At 40.6% G+C, this 18,876-nt stretch overlaps 1 pseudogene; it reads right to left on the reverse strand.

Annotated features, from left to right (window-relative positions):
* Positions 1 to 11,127: 11,127 nt before the first annotated feature.
* LOC148098233 (general transcription factor II-I repeat domain-containing protein 2B-like) lies at positions 11,128 to 13,659 on the reverse strand (annotated as a pseudogene).
* Between the last annotated feature and the right edge of the window lie 5,217 nt (positions 13,660 to 18,876).

The raw sequence follows: 18,876 nt of genomic DNA on the forward strand, positions 1-18,876 counted from the left end.
AGATCATCTATTCATAAATGGTTTTGTGTTTAAGCTTTGATTATAAATTTTTATTTTAATTTTGGTTAGTTGTATTGTGTAATGATGAGGTATTTTGTTGTAGCTGATGTGCATTTTTCCTTTCAGTGGAGACTGTCAGAGGAATATCATTATACAAAACAAGCAGAGCTAAATATAGGTGGTTATGTTTTCTGTTTATTTTTGTATTTTTATTCCAGCTTTGCAGTTCTGAGTTTGGATTTATTAAAAGAAATCATGTTTTGATTTCATTGTTATGCTAGTAAATTATTTTATTTTGACACTATTATTGAGTCTTTAAATATTTTTCTTTTACTTTATTCTTTCAGTTGTGTCACATTTGTTTCAAATATTGATTTTTATTAGGTAGTTTGAGAGGTAGTTTTATTTCCTGCAGTTTTTCTCTGTTCCTTTCTCCATTTGATTTCTGTTTTATTGAGTGTTTATATTCATGCCTGTGTTACTTCTCGTTTGCATGTTTCCTCTTTTCCATTTGCGTCCTGTATTAGTTTTACTTCTTGATTCTCTTTGCACCTGATTTTAAGACTGTTCTCATCTGTGTTACTTTCACCAGTGTTTTGTTTCCCTCCTGTTTGTCACTCCCCAGATCAGTGCATACATAGTCCTGGCAGTCTTGGTTGAATAGTCCAAAAAGTTAACTCGTGCCTCCTTTTTAAAAAATTATTGTTCCTTGACATTAGTTGCAACTGTCATGTGGTCAAGGAAAGATGCAAAGGAGTATGTGTCATATATAGATATCTTATATCTGGCCCTGCCATTGATCTATCTACTATCTACTGTTTGTAGTTAAAATATGTGGTGGTATGTATAGTGGAGTGATGAACCCAAATTTAATTCAGGGGAGAGCTACAATAGTGAATGTCTACAGCTATCTGTAAAACAGGGTGGAGGTTTTGTCATGAATTGGGGCTACACTTCAGCCAGTGGTGTTGGGGAATTTGTCAACACTGAGGGAAGTGTGAGCATGGTAAAGTACCGTCAGATTTCTGTACACCAGGTAATGCCATTTGGAAAGCATCTGACTAGCAACAAGTTATTTTTTTGACAGTGATCCCAAACACACTGTTATTGTAGTAACAGCATGCCACATCAGTCATGATTAGCCTCTCAGAGCACAATACAGTGTGGGATCATCGTTACAGGCAATAGGAAAATCCTTCAAGTAATCTAAACTATTCCTGAAGACTACTTAAATAAATTACATGAAAGTTTAAGAGAGTTTAGGCTGTTTAAAGAGCAATCATTGCCATACCAAATGTTACTTTTCAACATCATTATAATCAGTCATATTTTGGTTTTGCTTTACATGGTGTATTACTATGTATGTTTGGACTTGTTTCAGTAAATTAACAGATTTTCCATTTTCCTTTCAAAATATAAAGAAATGTGAGGTCACCCAAGATTTTTGCACAATACTATATGTATGTGTTTATAGTTTAGAATACTTTGATAATCAATCATTTTTTTAAATTTCGGAAAATATTTTAGCATTATCTTGCATCGCTTCTGTGCTGGAACCTTAATGTCATTTTACACACGCATTTGACCAACAAGGCGCACTTCTTAAGTTGAAAGACAAAAAAGAATCCGCAGCAAACCTTTGCTCTTGTAAGGGCTTTACCTTACAATATAAAGTGCCTTGAGGAGATTGTTACTGTGATTTGGCAGTGTATAATTAAAACTGAATTAATCTGATGTTTAGCTCTTACAAAGTTTGAAAAACCACTGGTATAACCAGTATAATAAAATTGATTTAACAAATGGATTTTCTTCCATTTTCTTTTGTTTGTGTGTAAGATTTACAATGAAAAACTGCCAAATGGCAACAGCAATAGACCGCCAGCTCCAAAATGCATGTCTCTGTATTGGAAACAATTGTCATGAATCAAGAAGCAATACATAACTTTCATTTTTGGCATAATATTTAGATATTAAAAAAATTTACTGGAATTTTTTTTTTTTGCAAAATATGCTAAAAATACCATAACATCACAAGCTAGTAATTACTGTAAAATCATGGTGTTTGTCTAAATAATCTATTTTGGTCATTTGTAACATCATACCTTGATTTTTACAAGATAGCAAAAATACTGTTTTATAATTTCGATTTCAAGGTAAACCATATCTGGTTTACCACTGCGCAAAGTAAGGAAGTAAAAGTTTCTTTATATAGCACTTTTCACAGACAGATGTCACAAAGTGCTTAACAAGAGAGGCAACAAAAAAACAATACAATCATAAATACATCATAAAATCCCTGGTCTAATTAAAAGCTTTTTGAAATAAAATTGTCTTTAGCTGCTTTTTGAAGGTCTCCACCGAGTCCAGGTGCTGTAGAAATAGAGCATTCCACAGTCTGGGTGCAACAGCTTGGAAAGATCGGTCCCCTCGAGTTCTAAAATGAGTGTGGGGGACAGCTAAAAGATTTTGATTTGATGACTTCAGGCTACGAGAAGGGGTATGCATACAAGTCAGATAAGCAATATAGGGAGTAGCCTGCCCCTGTAGTGCTCTAAAGGTTGAAACTAGAATTTTAAAATGGAACCTAAATCTGATTGGTAGCCAGTGTAGCAACTTTAAAATGGGACTTAAATATGAGCTCCTTTGTTTGAGCGAGTCAGTAGTCTCGCTGCAGAGTTTTGAACAACCAGTAGACGAGCTAGCCTTTTCTTGTTTAGACAGGTAAACAGACTATTACAATAGTGGAGTCTTGTAGAGACAAAAACATGGATTATCATCTCAAGTTCAGTTGTTGACACCATAGATCTAAGTTTTGAGATGTTCCTCGAATGAAAAAAGCAGGTTCTTAGTAAGAAGAAGAACTTCTTACTATCTGATTTAAGTTTCACTCCAGAAAAAAAGCTTAATCAAAAAATAACACCTAGATTTGTGAGGTTACACTTCTGTGAGGAACCTAAATCACCCAGTCGCTGTTTAATATTGGACATCAAATCAAATCAAATCAAATTTTATTTGTCACATACACAGTCATACACAGTATGATATGCAGTGAAATGCTTGGACAACTGCTCGTGACCTTAAAAAAAAAAAAAAAAAAAAAAAAAAAAAAAAAGGCTATGAATAAGATAGGAAATAAATAAATAAATATGAAAATAAAAAAGGGGTAAATTTAACCAGGAAGGAATAAAATAAAATAAAATATAAAAAATTAAGTTAAGAATGAGATAACTGTACAACACAAATTAGAATGAAGGGTAATTTAACTGGGAAAGAATAAGATAAAATACAGTGGGGCAAAAAAGTATTTAGTCAGCCACCGATTGTGCAAGTTCCCCCACTTAAAATGATGACAGAGGTCAGTAATTTGCACCAGAGGTACACTTCAACTGTGAGAGACAGAATGTGAAAAAAAAATCCATGAATTCACATGGTAGGATTTGTAAAGAATTTATTCGTAAATCAGGGTGGAAAATAAGTATTTGGTCAATAACAAAAATACAACTCAATACTTTGTAACATAACCTTTGTTGGCAATAACAGAGGTCAAACGTTTACTATAAGTCTTTACCAGGTTTGCACACACAGTAGCTGGTATTTTGGCCCATTCCTCCATGCAGATCTTCTCAAGAGCAGTGATGTTTTGGGGCTGTCGCCGAGCAACACGGACTTTCAACTCCCGCCACAGATTTTCTATGGGGTTGAGGTCTGGAGACTGGCTAGGCCACTCCAGGACTTTCAAATGCTTCTTACGGAGCCACTCCTTTGTTGCCCGGGCGGTGTGTTTTGGATCATTGTCATGTTGGAAGACCCAGCCTCGTTTCATCTTCAAAGTTCTCACTGATGGAAGGAGGTTTTGGCTCAAAATCTCACGATACTTGGCCCCATTCATTCTGTCCTTAACACGGATCAGTCGTCCTGTCCCCTTGGCAGAAAAACAGCCCCATAGCATGATGTTTCCACCCCCATGCTTCACAGTAGGTATGGTGTTCTTGGGATGCAACTCAGTATTCTTCTTCCTCCAAACACGACGAGTTGAGTTTATACCAAAAAGTTCTACTTTGGTTTCATCTGACCACATGACATTCTCCCAATCCTCTGCTGTATCATCCATGTGCTCTCTGGCAAACTTCAGACGGGCCTGGACATGCACTGGCTTCAGCAGCGGAACACGTCTGGCACTGCGGGATTTGATTCCCTGCCGTTGTAGTGCGTTACTGATGGTGACCTTTGTTACTTTGGTCCCAGCTCTCTGCAGGTCATTCACCAGGTCCCCCCGTGTGGTTCTGGGATCTTTGCTCACCGTTCTCATGATCATTTTGACCCCACGGGATGAGATCTTGCGTGGAGCCCCAGATCGAGGGAGATTATCAGTGGTCTTGTATGTCTTCCATTTTCTGATGATTGCTCCCACAGTTGATTTTTTCACACCAAGCTGCTTGCCTATTGTAGATTCACTCTTCCCAGTCTGGTGCAGGTCTACAATTCTTTTCCTGGTGTCCTTCGAAAGCTCTTTGGTCTTGGCCATGGCGGAGTTTGGAGTCTGACTGGTTGAGGCTGTGGACAGGTGTCTTTTATACAGATGATGAGGTCAAACAGGTGCCATTCATACAGGTAACGAGTGGGGGACAGAAAAGCTTCTTACAGAAGACGTTACAGGTCTGTGAGAGCCAGGGATTTTCCTTGTTTGAGGTGACCAAATACTTATTTTCCACCCTGATTTACGAATAAATTCTTTACAAATCCTACCATGTGAATTCATGGATTTTTTTTTCACATTCTGTCTCTCACAGTTGAAGTGTACCTCTGGTGCAAATTACTGACCTCTGTCATCATTTTAAGTGGGGGAACTTGCACAATCGGTGGCTGACTAAATACTTTTTTGCCCCACTGTATATAAATTAAAGTTGAAAATAAGATAACTGTACAACAAAATACACAGTATAGACATATATAAACATATATAAGAATGTATGAGAAATATAAATATATATACACACAATAACAGCAGCTGTACAAATATTAACTGGAAATGAGTATAATATAATGAATATAATATAATGAATATAATGTCCAGTGTTGTGCAAATATGCTTAAAGTGATGAAGTGAAAACAATGTCCAGAGTGTCCAGTGTGTGTAAGAACTATATGTGTGGGTCAGTCCTGTGTGGTGGTGTGATTGAGAGACCGTATCGCCTGCAGGAAGAAGCTCCTCCTCAGTCTCTCTGTGTTGGTCTTCAGGGAGCGGAATCGCTTTCCTGACCTCAGCAGAGAGAACAGTCCGTTGTTGGGGTGGCTGAGGTCCTTCACGATCTTCCTGGCCTTGGTCCAGCACCGCCTGCTGTAGATTGAGTGCAGGTCAGGGAGCTCTGAGCGGATGGTGCGCTCAGCTGAACGCACAACCCTCTGTAGAGCTCGTCTGTCCTGCATGGTGCTGTTCCCGAACCAGGTTCAGATGTTTCCCGTCAGGATGCTCTCTATGGTGCAGGAGTAAAAGTTCCTGAGCACCTTGGGGGGCAGTCGGAAGTCTCTCAAGCGTCTGAGGTGGTAGAGACGCTGACAGGCCTTTTTCACCACGGTGTTGATGTGACAGGACCATGACAGGTCCTGCGTGATGTGAACTCCGAGGTATTTGAAGCTGTCCACTCTCTCCACTGGGCACTCGTTGATGACGGGGGTCTGGTAGTTCCTCTCCTGCTTAGTGCTGAAGTCCACTATCAACTCCTTTGTCTTACTGACGTTTAGAAGGAGGTTGTTCCTCTGGCACCAGTTCTCCAGATTCCTAATCTCCTTCAGGTAGGGCGTCTCGTTGTTGTCAGAGATCAGGCCCACCACGACGGTGTCGTCAGCAAACTTGATGATGGTGGTGGAGCTGGTAGTGGCCACACAGTCATATGTGTACAGGGAGTACAGCAGGGGGCTCAGAACACATCCCTGGGGGGCTCCAGTGCTGAGAGTGGTGGAGGCTGAGACATGTCCGCCCATCCTTACTGCCTGTGGTCTGCCAGTTAGGAAGTTGGAGATCCACTGACACATAGATGAGCTGAGTCCCAGATGCTCCAGCTTGGTGGTGAGTGTGGAGGGAATTATGGTATTAAATGCAGAGCTGTAGTCTATGAAGAGCATTTTAACATAATTCCCCCTTCTAGTGTCCAAGTGAGTAAGTGATGTGTGGAGGAGATGAGAGATTCAATTCAATTCAATTCAATTCAATTTTATTTATATAGCGCCAAATCACAACAAATGTCGCCTCAAGGCGCTTCATAGATACAGAGAAAAGCCCAACAATCATATGACCCCCTATGAGCAAGCACTTTGGCGACAGTGGGAAGGAAAAACTCCCTTTTAACAGGAAGAAACCTCCGGCAGAACCAGGCTCAGGGAGGGGCGGCCATCTGCTGCGACCGGTTGGGGTGAGAGAAGGAAGACAGGATAAAGACATGCTGTGGAAGAGAGACAGAGATTAATAACAGATACGATTCAATACAGAGAGGTCTGTTAATACATAGTGAGTGAGAAAGGTGACTGGAAAGGAAAAACTCAATGCATCATGGGAATCCCCCGGCAGCCTACATCTATTGCAGCATAACTAAGGGAGGATTCAGGGTCACCTGGTCCAGCCCTAACTATATGCTTTAGCAAAAAGGAAAGTTTTAAGCCTAATCTTAAAAGTAGAGATAGTGTCTGTCTCCCGAATCCAAACTGGAAGCTGGTTCCACAGAAGAGGGGCCTGAAAACTGAAGGCTCTCCCTCCCATTCTACTTTTAAATACTCTAGGAACAACAAGTAGGCCTGCAGAGCGAGAGCGAAGTGCTCTAATAGGGTGATATGGTACTACAAGGTCATTAAGATAAGATGGGGCCTGATTATTTAAGACCTTGTATGTGAGGAGCAGGATTTTGAATTCAATTCTGGATTTAACAGGAAGCCAATGAAGGGAAGCCAAAACAGGAGAAATATGCTCTCTCTTTCTAGTCCCTGTCAGTACTCTTGCTGCAGCATTTTGGATTAACTGAAGGCTTTTCAGTGAGTTTTTTGGACATCCTGATAATAATGAATTGCAGTAGTCCAGCCTGGAAGTAATAAATGCATGAACTAGTTTTTCAGCGTCACTCTGAGACAGGATATTTCTAATTTTAGAGATGTTGCGCAAATGGAAGAATGCAGTCTTACATATTTGTTTAATATGTGCGTTGAAGGACATATCCTGGTCAAAAATGACTCCAAGGTTCCTCACAGTGTTACTGGAGGCCAAGGTAATGCCATCCAGAGTAAGAATCTGGTTAGATACCAAATTTCTAAGCTTTTCAGCGCCGAGTACAATGACCTCAGTTTTATCTGAGTTGAGAAGCAGAAAGTTAGTGGCCATCCAAGTCTTTATGTCTTTAAGACATTCCTGCAGTTTAACTAATTGGTGTGTGTTATCTGGCTTCATGGACAGATAGAGCTGGGTGTCATCTGCATAGCAGTGAAAATGTATGCTATGTCTTCTAATGATGCTGCCTAGGGGAAGCATGTATAATGTAAACAGAATTGGTCCTAGCACTGAACCCTGTGGAACTCCATAATTAACCTCAGTGTGTGAAGAGGACTCTCCATTTACATGCACAAATTGGAGTCTATTAGATAGATATGATACAAACCACTGCAGTGCAATACCTGTAATACCTACAGCATGTTCTAATCGCTCTAATAGAATATTATGGTCAACAGTATCGAATGCTGCACTAAGGTCAAGAAGGACAAGCACAGAGATGAGTCCACTGTCAGAGGCCATAAGAAGATAATTTGTAACCTTCACTAAAGCTGTTTCTGTGCTGTGATGAGCTCTGAAACCTGACTGAAACTCTTCAAATAAACCATTCCTCTGCAGATGATCTGTTAGCTGTTTGACAACTACTCTTTCAAGGATTTTTGATATGAAAGGAAGGTTGGAGATTGGCCTATAATTAGCTAAGACTGCTGGGTCTAGAGATGGCTTTTTGAGTAAAGGTTTAACTGCAGCCACCTTGAAGGCCTGTGGTACATAGCCGATTATTAGAGATAGGTTGATCATATATAAGATCGAAGAATTAATCAATGGCAGAACTTCTTTGAGCAGTTTTGTAGGAATGGGGTCTAAAAGACACGTTGATGGTTTGGAGGAAGTAATTATTGACGTTAACTCAGAAAGATCGATTGGAAAAAAAGAGTCTAACTTAACATCAATGGAACTACAAGTAGCTGTAGATAATATTACATCTGTGGGATGATTATTGGTAATTTTTTCTCTAATGATAAAAATTTTATTTGTGAAGAAGTTCATGAAGTCATCACTAGTTAACGTTAAAGGGATGGTTGGCTCAAAAGAGCTCTGGCTTTTTGTCAGCCTGGCTACAGTGCTGAAGAGAAACCTGGGGTTGTTCTTATTTTCTTCAATCAGTGACGAATAGTAAGCTGTTCTGGCTTTGCGGAGGGCTTTCTTATAAAGCAACAAACTATTTCTCCAGGCTAAATGATGATCCTCTAAATTTGTGACACGCCATTTCCTCTCCAGATTACGAGTCGTCTGCTTGAGGGTACGTGTTTGAGAATTATACCACGGGGTCATGTACTTCTGATTAGAGACCTTAGTTTTCACTGGAGCTACAGTATCCAGAGTCGTACGTAGTGAGGAGGTGAAATTATTAACAAGATAATCGACCTCTGTTGGGGTAGCGTTCAGATAGCTGCTCTGCTCTGTGTTGGTACAGGGCATTGACGATGATAACAGTGGCTGGATTATATTCTTAAACTTAGTTACAGCGCTTTCAGAAAGACATCTACTTTGATAAAGTCCACTCTCCACTGCTGCGTAATCAATTATTGTAAATGTAAATTTTATCAAGAAATGATCAGACAGGAGAGGGTTTTCAGGAAACACTGTTAAATGTTCAGTTTCTATGCCATATGTTAAAACCAGATCTAGAGTGTGATTAAAGTGGTGGGTGGGTTCTTTTACATTTTGAGAGAAACCAATTGAGTCTAACAACAGATTAAATGCCATGTTGAGGCTGTCATTTTTAGCATCTACATGGATGTTAAAATCACCCACAATAATTATTTTATCTGAGCTCAGAACTAAATCAGATATAAAGTCTGAGAAATCAGACAGAAACTCTGTGTAAGGCCCAGGTGGACGATAGATGATAACAAGTAAGACTGGTTTCTGAGTTTCACAGCTGGGGTGGATAATGTTAAGCATCAGGCTTTCAAATGAATTAAAAGTCTGTCTTGGTCTTTCATTAATTAATAGACTGGTGTGAAAAATTGCTGCCACACCGCCCCCTCGACCTGTGCTTCGAGATTTCTGGTAGTTAGAATGACTCGGGGGTGTTGATTCATTTAAGCTAACATAATCATCCTGCTGCAACCAGGTTTCTGTAAGGCAGAGTAAATCAATTTGTTGATCATTTATTAAGTCATGTACTAACAGAGACTTGGAAGAGAGAGACCTAATATTTAATAATCCACATTTCACTGTTTTACTCTTTGGTTCAGATGTGGATACTGTATTGTTCTTTCTTTGTAAATGTTTAAGTTGTTTGTTGCTGGTTTTTAGTTTGTTTTTTGTCTTTTTGGAAGCAGACACAGTCTCTATGGAGATGGGTTTTTGGGGGGGTAGCAGGAGGAGAGAAGCTGCAGAGAGGCGTGTAAGACTGCAACTCTGCTTCCTGGTCCCAACTCTGGATAGTCATGTTTTGAGGGGTTTAATAAATTTGTCCATATTTCTAGAAATGAGAGCTGCTCCATCCAAAGTGGGATGGATGCCATCTCTCCTAACAAGACCAGGTTTCCTCCAGAAGGTTTGCCAATTATCTATGAAGCCCACATCGTTTCTGGGACACCACTCAGACAGCCGGCAATTTATGGCATCGTCTGTGGAACGATTTGGACGGTAAGCGAACTGTAGTGGGTCCAGTGTGTCTGGTAGTGAAGAAATGATGAAGTCTCTGACCAGGCGTTCAAAGCACTTCATCACTACTGAGGTGAGGGCTACAGGGCGATAGTCATTGAGAGAAGCAGGGTGGGGTTTCTTTGGGACAGGAACAATGATGGACTCTTTGAAGCATGTGGGGATCACCGACTGAGATAAAGAGATGTTGAATATCTCAGTGAACACAGGTGCTAGCTGGTATGCGCAGTCTCTGAGGATACGACCTGGGATGCCGTCTGGTCCTGCTGCTTTCCTGGTGTTCACTCTCTTGAAGGCTCTCCTTACTTCATGCTCGGAGATGACGAGCACATTTCCGGTGCTGGCAGTATCTTCCTGTCTGCAGCCGTTAGCGCCGCTAGCACTAGCATCGTTGGAGTCCTTAGCTGCAGCCTCGAAGCGAGCATAGAAAGTGTTCAGCTCATCTGCCAGAGTCACGGCCGTGTTCGTCATACCGGTCATACATTGCACTGTGTGGTGGCAGATTTCTTTTCTGATGTATTAATCACATATTTTAATCATATCACTTTAGTAATAGTAATACCACTTTCTCAACTTAGTATAGCAAGATCACTCCTGAGACTAGTTGTATGCATGCATGTAGAATCTTATCACAAATGGGCCTCTGCTATTTTCACTGCTAAATGAACAAATGGAATGAAAGCTCCTTCTGATGCGAAAAAGGATGTGGTACTACCTGTGTTATTTTAATTTTTTTATTCATAAAGTAATCTAATTTACTTGTTATAGCGGACGCCCTGGACCACTATCTCTGAAACGTGATTCGGTACTGTTCCCTTGTAATAACGTCCGGTCAGAGACGGGAAATGATGTCAGAGTGGAAGAACTTTATTTGCCACGAGCCCACATCGAACACACTCTCGCTGGTAAGTAAGGATGTGGTTCTGTAATTAATACAAATAAGAAATAACATAAACATCTCTCTTGCTTGTTTAGCATTTCTCATACTTCAGTATTACAGAGAACACCATACTAGATTACAAAAGGACAGATCCAGATACCAGAAACAGAGCTTAGAGCAGGGGTGGGCAAACTTTTTGGCTCAGGGGCCACACTGAATTTTAAAATTTACAAAACAGGCCAGGACAGCACCAGATGCATACATATCAAAGAAGAACATTAAGAAGGCATTATAGTGTTAATACTTACATTCACTTTTAGTGGGAACAGTGTTGTTGATCACCCTTTTTTGTCAGTGCGTCGAAATCTGGTGTTAGATTTGTTGTGGCAATTCTCAGAACAGATCTGAGGTGTTCATCACTCAACTGGGATCTGTGGGATGCTTTGTTGTTGTTCATCACACTGAAAGTCTGTTCACATACATACGTAGAGCCAAACACCACCAGCATCCTCTGTGACATCTTCTGGATCTTTGGAAATTTGGCTGCGTTTAATGATGTATAAAACTTATCCAATTTAAGAGAGTTAAACTTCTCCTTTAAGACAGTGTCACATTGCAGGTCAATCAGTTCCAACTGCAACTCCTGTGGCGCTGTTTCAGGGTCTTGTGTGAAGGGACATGACACCAGCTGAAGTGGCTTTTCAATTTTCCCAAAATCAGAGAACCGACGGCAGAATTCCTCATGGAGGTCATCCAGTGATTTCCTGTATTTTTTCACATGTTGAGGTGCCTCTTTCAGCATAGCCAGTGTGGGAAAATGAGCGAACGACTTATGTGACATTTGTTTTGAGAATAAAACCAGCTTGGTTTTAAAGGCCCTGACGTTTGTGTACATTTCATGTACAAACTGGTCTTTCCCTTCACGTTCAGCTCATTCATGTGTGCTAGTATGTCCACAGCAAAAGCTAAATCACAAAGCCAATCTGTGTCACTCAGCTCAGGAAAAACACCATCTTTCTCAAGTAGCTCCAAAAATTAGACAATCTCCTTTCTGAGCTCCCACACTCGTTAACATGCTTTCCCCAAACTTAACCAGCGGACATTGGAGTGGTAAAGCAAGTCCTGGTGATCAGCGTCAATTTATTCAAGAAACTTAATAAACTGACGATGCTGAAGTCCCCTTGCTCTAATAAAGTTAATGCATTTTACAACTGGCTTCACTATGTGATCAAGGTGCAATACAGATTTGCACAGTGCTTCCTGGTGGATTATGCAGTGTAAAAAAATTACCTCCTGCTCAGGGTTGTCCTCTTTTACCCTGTCCTGGATTCTTTTGAGCAACCCGACTTTTTTTCCAGTCAGATTTGGCGATCCATCTGTGGTGACGTTGGCGAGTGTACTCCAAGGTAGGTTGTGCCTCTTGGTGGCCTCCGACACGCTGTGATACAAGTCCTCTCACCTCGTTTTCCCCATTAGGGATTCCATGGCCAAAAACTCCGTCGTTATCTCAAAATTATCATTAATCCCTCTGATAAAAATTAAAAGCTGAGCAGTGTCCTTTATGTCATTACTTTCATCCAGTGCCAAGGAATATAATGTAAATGACTCAGCTTTTTTGTTTAGCTTGCTAGTTAAGTCTTCGTCGATTAGCTCAACACGGCGAGTCACTGTCCTGCGTGATAAGCTAATTTTTTCAAATTTGTTCTTGCTCTCAGGACACAAGACACCTGCTGTCTCTACCATGCACTCTTTGACAAACTCCCCGTCAGAGAATGACTTGCTGGCCTTTTCTAATTTGAATGCCAGTAAATAACTTGCTTTTGTGCTTGATTCTTGGATGGCAGTTTGTCGGATAAAGGTGTTTTGCCGAGCCTGCAAACTAGCTGCTAATCTCTGAGTGGTAGTCATTCGTTCTTGCGTCGACAGGTTGTTAGCATAATTTGCATGCTTAGTGGAAAAGTGATGGCTGATGTTGTATTCCTTAAAAACCGCAACTGTTTCTTGGCAAATAAGACATACAGCCTTTGACCGAACTTCTGTGAAAAAGTATTTAGTTGTCCATTCCTTCTTAAACACTCGGCACTGACTGTCAACTTTTCTTTACTTTGGCCCACTCATTGTTGCAGAAAGGTTCAGAGCAGAACAACAGAGAGTAGCCCGGACTTGTACAATTTTCACAGCACAAATGCGTATGTGGCGGGGCATGGCTTGTGCCAAGTTTGAGATCAGTGAGCTCGCCAGACTGGCTTCACCCCCACCAGAGGCTGGTGCACATCTGCCCAGCCGCCTGTGAGCTGGGGCTCACGACCGTGCCGGCCGTGGCACGTCTACCTGCCACGCAGCCGACCTCCAGACAAGCTTTTGGGGGCGGCCAAATGAACTCACATCTCCCCGTCGCTTGACCAGGGCTCGGTGGCCGCCAACAGTCCGGGCTGATTCCCTCTCCTCTCCCGCTCACGGGGGGAGGGGGGGATGGAGTAGGTTCTGCCAGATGGCTCCCAGCCTCAGTCGGGCGATAGGGGTATGTGGCTTGGAAGCTGCAGCTCTGTGTATCCAAATAAATAGATGCTTAAAAGCATGAATGTGTCATCGGGTCTGCCATGGTCACAGAGTACATAATTAGAGTAACTTCACACTGCGTGCCCTGCCCCTTGACTTCATGGCTCCAGACATGGATGAGACACACCAATCGGAATAAAAAGCCCAACGGGCCGTAGTTTGCCCACCCCTGGCTTAGAGTAATAACAAACAGGATAGCATAAAGAATCATAATCAATTTAGGCCAATTCCCTCATTTGAGTCAACACCACCCTCTAGTTGACACAATTGCTCACTCAAAGGCCGCCATGTGTATGCAGGCTTTATAAACAAGAACTGATTCGTATGCTAACTTAGTAACTCCATCAGGTAAAATCTTTGTGAACATTAACTCTCCACAATAACTGAAACAACTTAGAAATGAGGGATATTCTGTGGAGCCAGGCTACTACTTACTTATTCCTACAGCATAGCTGCTAACTCAAGGTAATAGTAATAGATGTCTACATTAACAGTAACAGAAATAAAATACGTTCCCAACGTGACTTACTGGTTCTATGAACGCACACTTGCCTGCTTTAGTCCGATTCAACTCAAGTCCATAACTTGCCTGCAGCAGCGTTACTCTCCGACTACACTTTTAATTGCCACAGCAAGGAGAGAACGAGTGAGCACGCTGATTGGCTGTTGGCCCCTGGGGGAATCATGGTCCTCCCATGTAGGTAACACATGCCCTGGCCGGAGGACTTTTTAACATTACTTTTTCTCTTTTTTAAAAGTAACACGTTTTCACTGAAACACATCTTTCTCTACAGGTGTATGACAGACCTCTGCAGTCATTAAAAAATGTTTTTCTGGTGTCTGTATTTCTGCCTGTGACACGTATATATTTTCCCTTTTCTCCTTAGTCTCAGGTTCCTCATCTGTGTGTCAGCCAGTGTCTCAGTGCTTTCTTGTGGCTTTTTAAAAAAATTCTGGCCTGCTAACTCTCTCAGTCAGATTTGGATTACAGTAGTTAGCGTTAACTTTAGTTTAGATAACCCCAGTTGGGTCGACTAAACGAAAGCGAATGAACATCCTTTGTTTTGTAGGATTTCCACTTTGTTGATGTTTTTAAGCTCCAGGACAGTCACAATAGTCCTGTGACTGGGTGTGGTTGGCAGCTCAGCTGCATTGGAGGGGTGGAGTAGCAGGTTCAGGGCATGGTGTTGGAGAGGCTGGTTTGGCACAGCTGGGGAACATCATACTGATGGGTCTGTCTGTCACAGACTTCTATTCTTCTACAACAGCAAAAGCATTAAACATCAAGCAGAGCTCTTTGATCTCGTGCACAAGGGAGAGAACTATGACGAGCGCCATTCCTTCGCTTGTCCCCAGTCGCTCTCGTCTGCTCCCCCGTAACACTGCTCTTTATTGCGGTTACATGACTATGCACAAGTTCAGTAACATACACATCTTACACAGGCATACATGTATATAAAGAATACCTTGTCTGTGTGTCGTGTGTGTGTGTGTGTGTGTGTGTGTGTGTGTGTGTGTGTTTAGTGGTGCCAGGAGTCCAGCATTCCATCTAAACAAAGGGCTCTTATACTTAGACAGATACAGAGTAGGTGAGATGAAAAATAATTGCGTTCACGTTTGTAGTTGTGTCTTGTTATACAATATTTGAAATGAAAAAAACAAAACAAACAAAACACAAAATTTTTGGAAACATTTGTGTGTGTTTTCTTGTTTGTCTGATTGGGTTTTTTTTTTTTGTACTACTTGAACACTAAATTGGCCAATGCGATGACTCTGTCAGCAATGGCCCACAGCTCATTTAAGTTTGACAACCCTGATATTGACAGACGAGCAAACAAATCAAATTGATTACACCCTACCTTTCGTTTTAAGGGGAAAACGAAAGGTGTCAGCTGAACTGTAGCTTTAAGTAAAAGTTGTAAAAGTTGACTACTATAATAAAATCCTGGGTCCTAACGAGAACAAGATACTTGTCATTTGCATTTCATAGGTCTCTACCTAACTGCTAACTGGGATGTCAGGCCATGTTTGCATTTTTTTGTAACTGCTTATCCGTTTTAGGGCTGAAGTGCAGGACTCAACTATTGCTGAAAAATGTTTAAAAATACCAACTCAACTAAGAACTAATGATTACATGAACTTTCTGTGAAGCACATATTAATCAATTTAAAAAAAAACTATCACTGAGGAAATTCTTTTGTTCACTTTTAAAATTCTTAATAATTTAGCGCCCAGCTATCTCTCTGAACTACTCCACTTATACAATCCCAACAGAGCACTTAGATCGTCCAATCACATGCTCCTAGCACAACCTAGGTCTCGACTGAAGTCAAGAGTCGACCAGGCCTTTGCAACCGTGGCACCTAGACTCTGGAATAACCTCCCTGTTCATATTCGTACTACCAAGTCTAGCCAGTCTTTTAAATCACGTCTTAAAACGTATCTTTTTACTTTGGCCTTTGATTCTAACTAGTTGGCTGTTCTAGCTTGTTGTGTTGTTACCTATGGTTTGTTGTCCTGTTTTATTGTTTGTTTTAATTGTCTCATGCTTTTACTGACTGTGAAGCACTATGGTCAACATTGTTGCTTTAATATGTGCCATATAAATAAATTTTGATTTGATTTAAAACATTGTAACGTCAGTGACATAATATCTTTGTGTACATTTTATTTGGTTTGTTTACAGAGTGACATCAAGAATTCACAAAATAGCTGTCATGTGTCAGGCCTGTGCATCCATAATGCCTCTTGTTCAATGTTTTTTGCAGAGAAAGTGTGTCCTGAAGGATGGATGATGTTCAGTCATAGCTGTTATGTATTATCTGAAAAACTTGGTTCCTGGGATGAAGGTAGAGACGACTGCAGAAGCAAATAGGCAGATCTGGTGGTGATAGAAAGCCTTGAAGACAAGGTACAGCATAACCAGTATGCATGTGTCATTGTGTTTGTAAATAGTTATTCAAAATTACACTCCTCAAAATGTTTTATATCAATTACTTTCCTCACTCTTTTAAACAATAAATATTTTACAGGCATTTATATCTAGTTACATTAAGGAATATGCTTGGATTGGTTTGAATGACAAGGAAGAGGAAGAAAATTGGAAATGGGTCGATGGAACTCCATTGAATCTAAAGTAAGTCTTCACTTTGCTCCAGTGGTCTCATTTGCTCAGGAAGGTTCTTTACTGAGTGATGTCACCCAGGAGAATCTGCATATCAACTATAGTAAATGCTGTTTGAATACTACAAATTCCTAGGAAATACTCATTTTTATTACCTCGTTTACAGTGTAGGGACTAACGCGTTATTAAGTAACGCGTTACAGTAACTACGTTATTAGTGTGGTAACAAGCACGGTAACTAGTTATTATGCCAAAATCAGGAACGCGTTAGTTGTTACTGGGATTTAGATAGGGTCGTTATTCCTTACTTCGTGTGGTGGCTATCACGGAGCTTCCACAGATTCAGTAACATTAGCAAGTGGTGAAGGCCAGCAGGTGGATGAGGGAAAGGGGAGGCAGGTGCAGGAGAGATCCGAGGCAGCCGCCTGTTCGAGTGTCAGGTGAACTGAACTTCAGGTAAGAATTTATGACCTGCAGTCTATCTGGGTCAGATATGAACCAAGTTTAGTTTATTTTCGTTGTGCTGACATTTTCGTACTGCGTACTAGCTAGCATGACGGAGTTTCTATACAGCTGGGTGGGTGCTATGATGTTACTGATGTTGAACTTTATTTTGTTCATAAGGTTAATTATTAGACTTGCCAACCGTCCCCTAAAAAACGAAATTATCTCGTATTCAGAGAAAATATTATGTGTTTCATATTGAGGTGAAAAGAAATGCAGTTTGTCCCATAGCCTACTTCAGCTACAATGAAAAAGACACAAAGCTGGAATTATTCTGTGTCTTTGCTGCACAGCTGCCTTTTCTCTCATTCTCTCCCTCTCCTGTTTCTACTTCAGTCATGAAACTGATCAATGATCAGCTGATCGGCTTTTCTGTGCAAGTCACGTCTATCTTGTTTGTTTATCACCCACTTTGCGCCAGAAAGAAGAAACCAGCGGAGGTCGCATTAAACAACAGCAGCATGTTTAAGCTTGATCAGCTGTTGTTAGAATTTATTTAATATTAATTTCTAGTATCAGCTGATGTTTGCTGGAGCCACAGCTGTAAAAGCTGCTGGTCATGATGTCGGTTTGGATATGTGGTGAGAGGGAAACATGAAGATGAAACCAAGAGATGTCCTTACTAAATCATCAGAGCTGAGCAGGTGATGAAGAAACAGGTTTACCTTTTAGGTGACAGGAATGAGTTGAAGGGAAGTTATGAACTGTTTCTGAGAGACAAATAACACCAGGATCATTTTTTTTTATGTAGCTGACAGCTGGTAACTGTGCAGGGGTGGGTCTAGCAAAGTTTTGCCAGGGGGGCAGGTGGGGCATTAACAGGGAGAGGGGGCTATAAGTCCAAAATTTTGTAATAGCTGTACAAATGTAGAAGAAGACAAAACATTTACCGTGAGATAACAAACAGTCTGTAATATGAAAGCATTAGATTTAGAGCAATTGGCAGTAAATTGAGTGCCACTTATTTTAATAAATCTGGCCCTAAATATTCCTTCTCCTTTAATGTCACCCTTTGTAATTAAGTTTTATTTTTCACAGGTTTCAAAGGTTGACCTCTGTAAAACAGTAGTTTAAGAAATCATGGTGCTGAAGTCATATGCCCGATTTGTAGTCATTTCCTGGACATTGTTATTTTAACATGGCAGACATCCAGTGACTTTGTTAAAGAGAGTAGAAAATGTTGTTCAGGTTCTCAGCACACTGCTCTTCTGTTTTTCAAAGTCCTTATCAATTCTCCTACCCACCTGATAATATGTTCAGCAAGGAAAACTGGTTTGGAAAAGTTCATAACATGTACTTTTGGAACGTACACTTTGTTTGATTTCATTACTTTTAATGAATTTTCAGTAGAAATAAGCTCATTGGTGGACTGAGATGCAGGGTTTTAATAGTTTTGCAATTTTCATTAGTTTTTATTTTTATTTAGTTTTGACTTCAGATTTTCAATTTTATATCAGTTTTAATTAGTTTTTACCAATTGTTTGCTAGTTTAGTTTAGTTTTTATTTTTTTGAAAATCCTTAGTTTCAGTTTAGTTTTGATTAGTTTCAGTTATAGTTTTAGTTGTGTTTGCAATAATTAAGTGTAACAAAATCCCAGTTTCATCATATCAGTCATTCTCTTCTGCTTATCCTTGGGTATATTGCTATTCCAGCTACCATACCCTGCACCCTGGACAGGTCGCCTGTCTGTCGCAGGGCTAACATGCAGAGACAGACAACTCACATTCCCACCTATGGGTTCTTTAAATAAATAAATAAAGGCAGATGAACAACCATTGATACCAGGCAACTATAAAATGTATATCTTGGCCCCAATGAGACTATTAACTCTCGCAGCACCGGGTGTTCGTAATTTTGGTTCAAGTGAATTGATAAAC

The sequence above is a fragment of the Neolamprologus brichardi genome, chromosome 16 (genome assembly GCF_056152115.1).
Source record: "Neolamprologus brichardi isolate AB-2024 chromosome 16, ASM5615211v1, whole genome shotgun sequence".
In the NCBI taxonomy this organism is placed as follows: Eukaryota; Metazoa; Chordata; class Actinopteri; order Cichliformes; family Cichlidae; genus Neolamprologus; species Neolamprologus brichardi.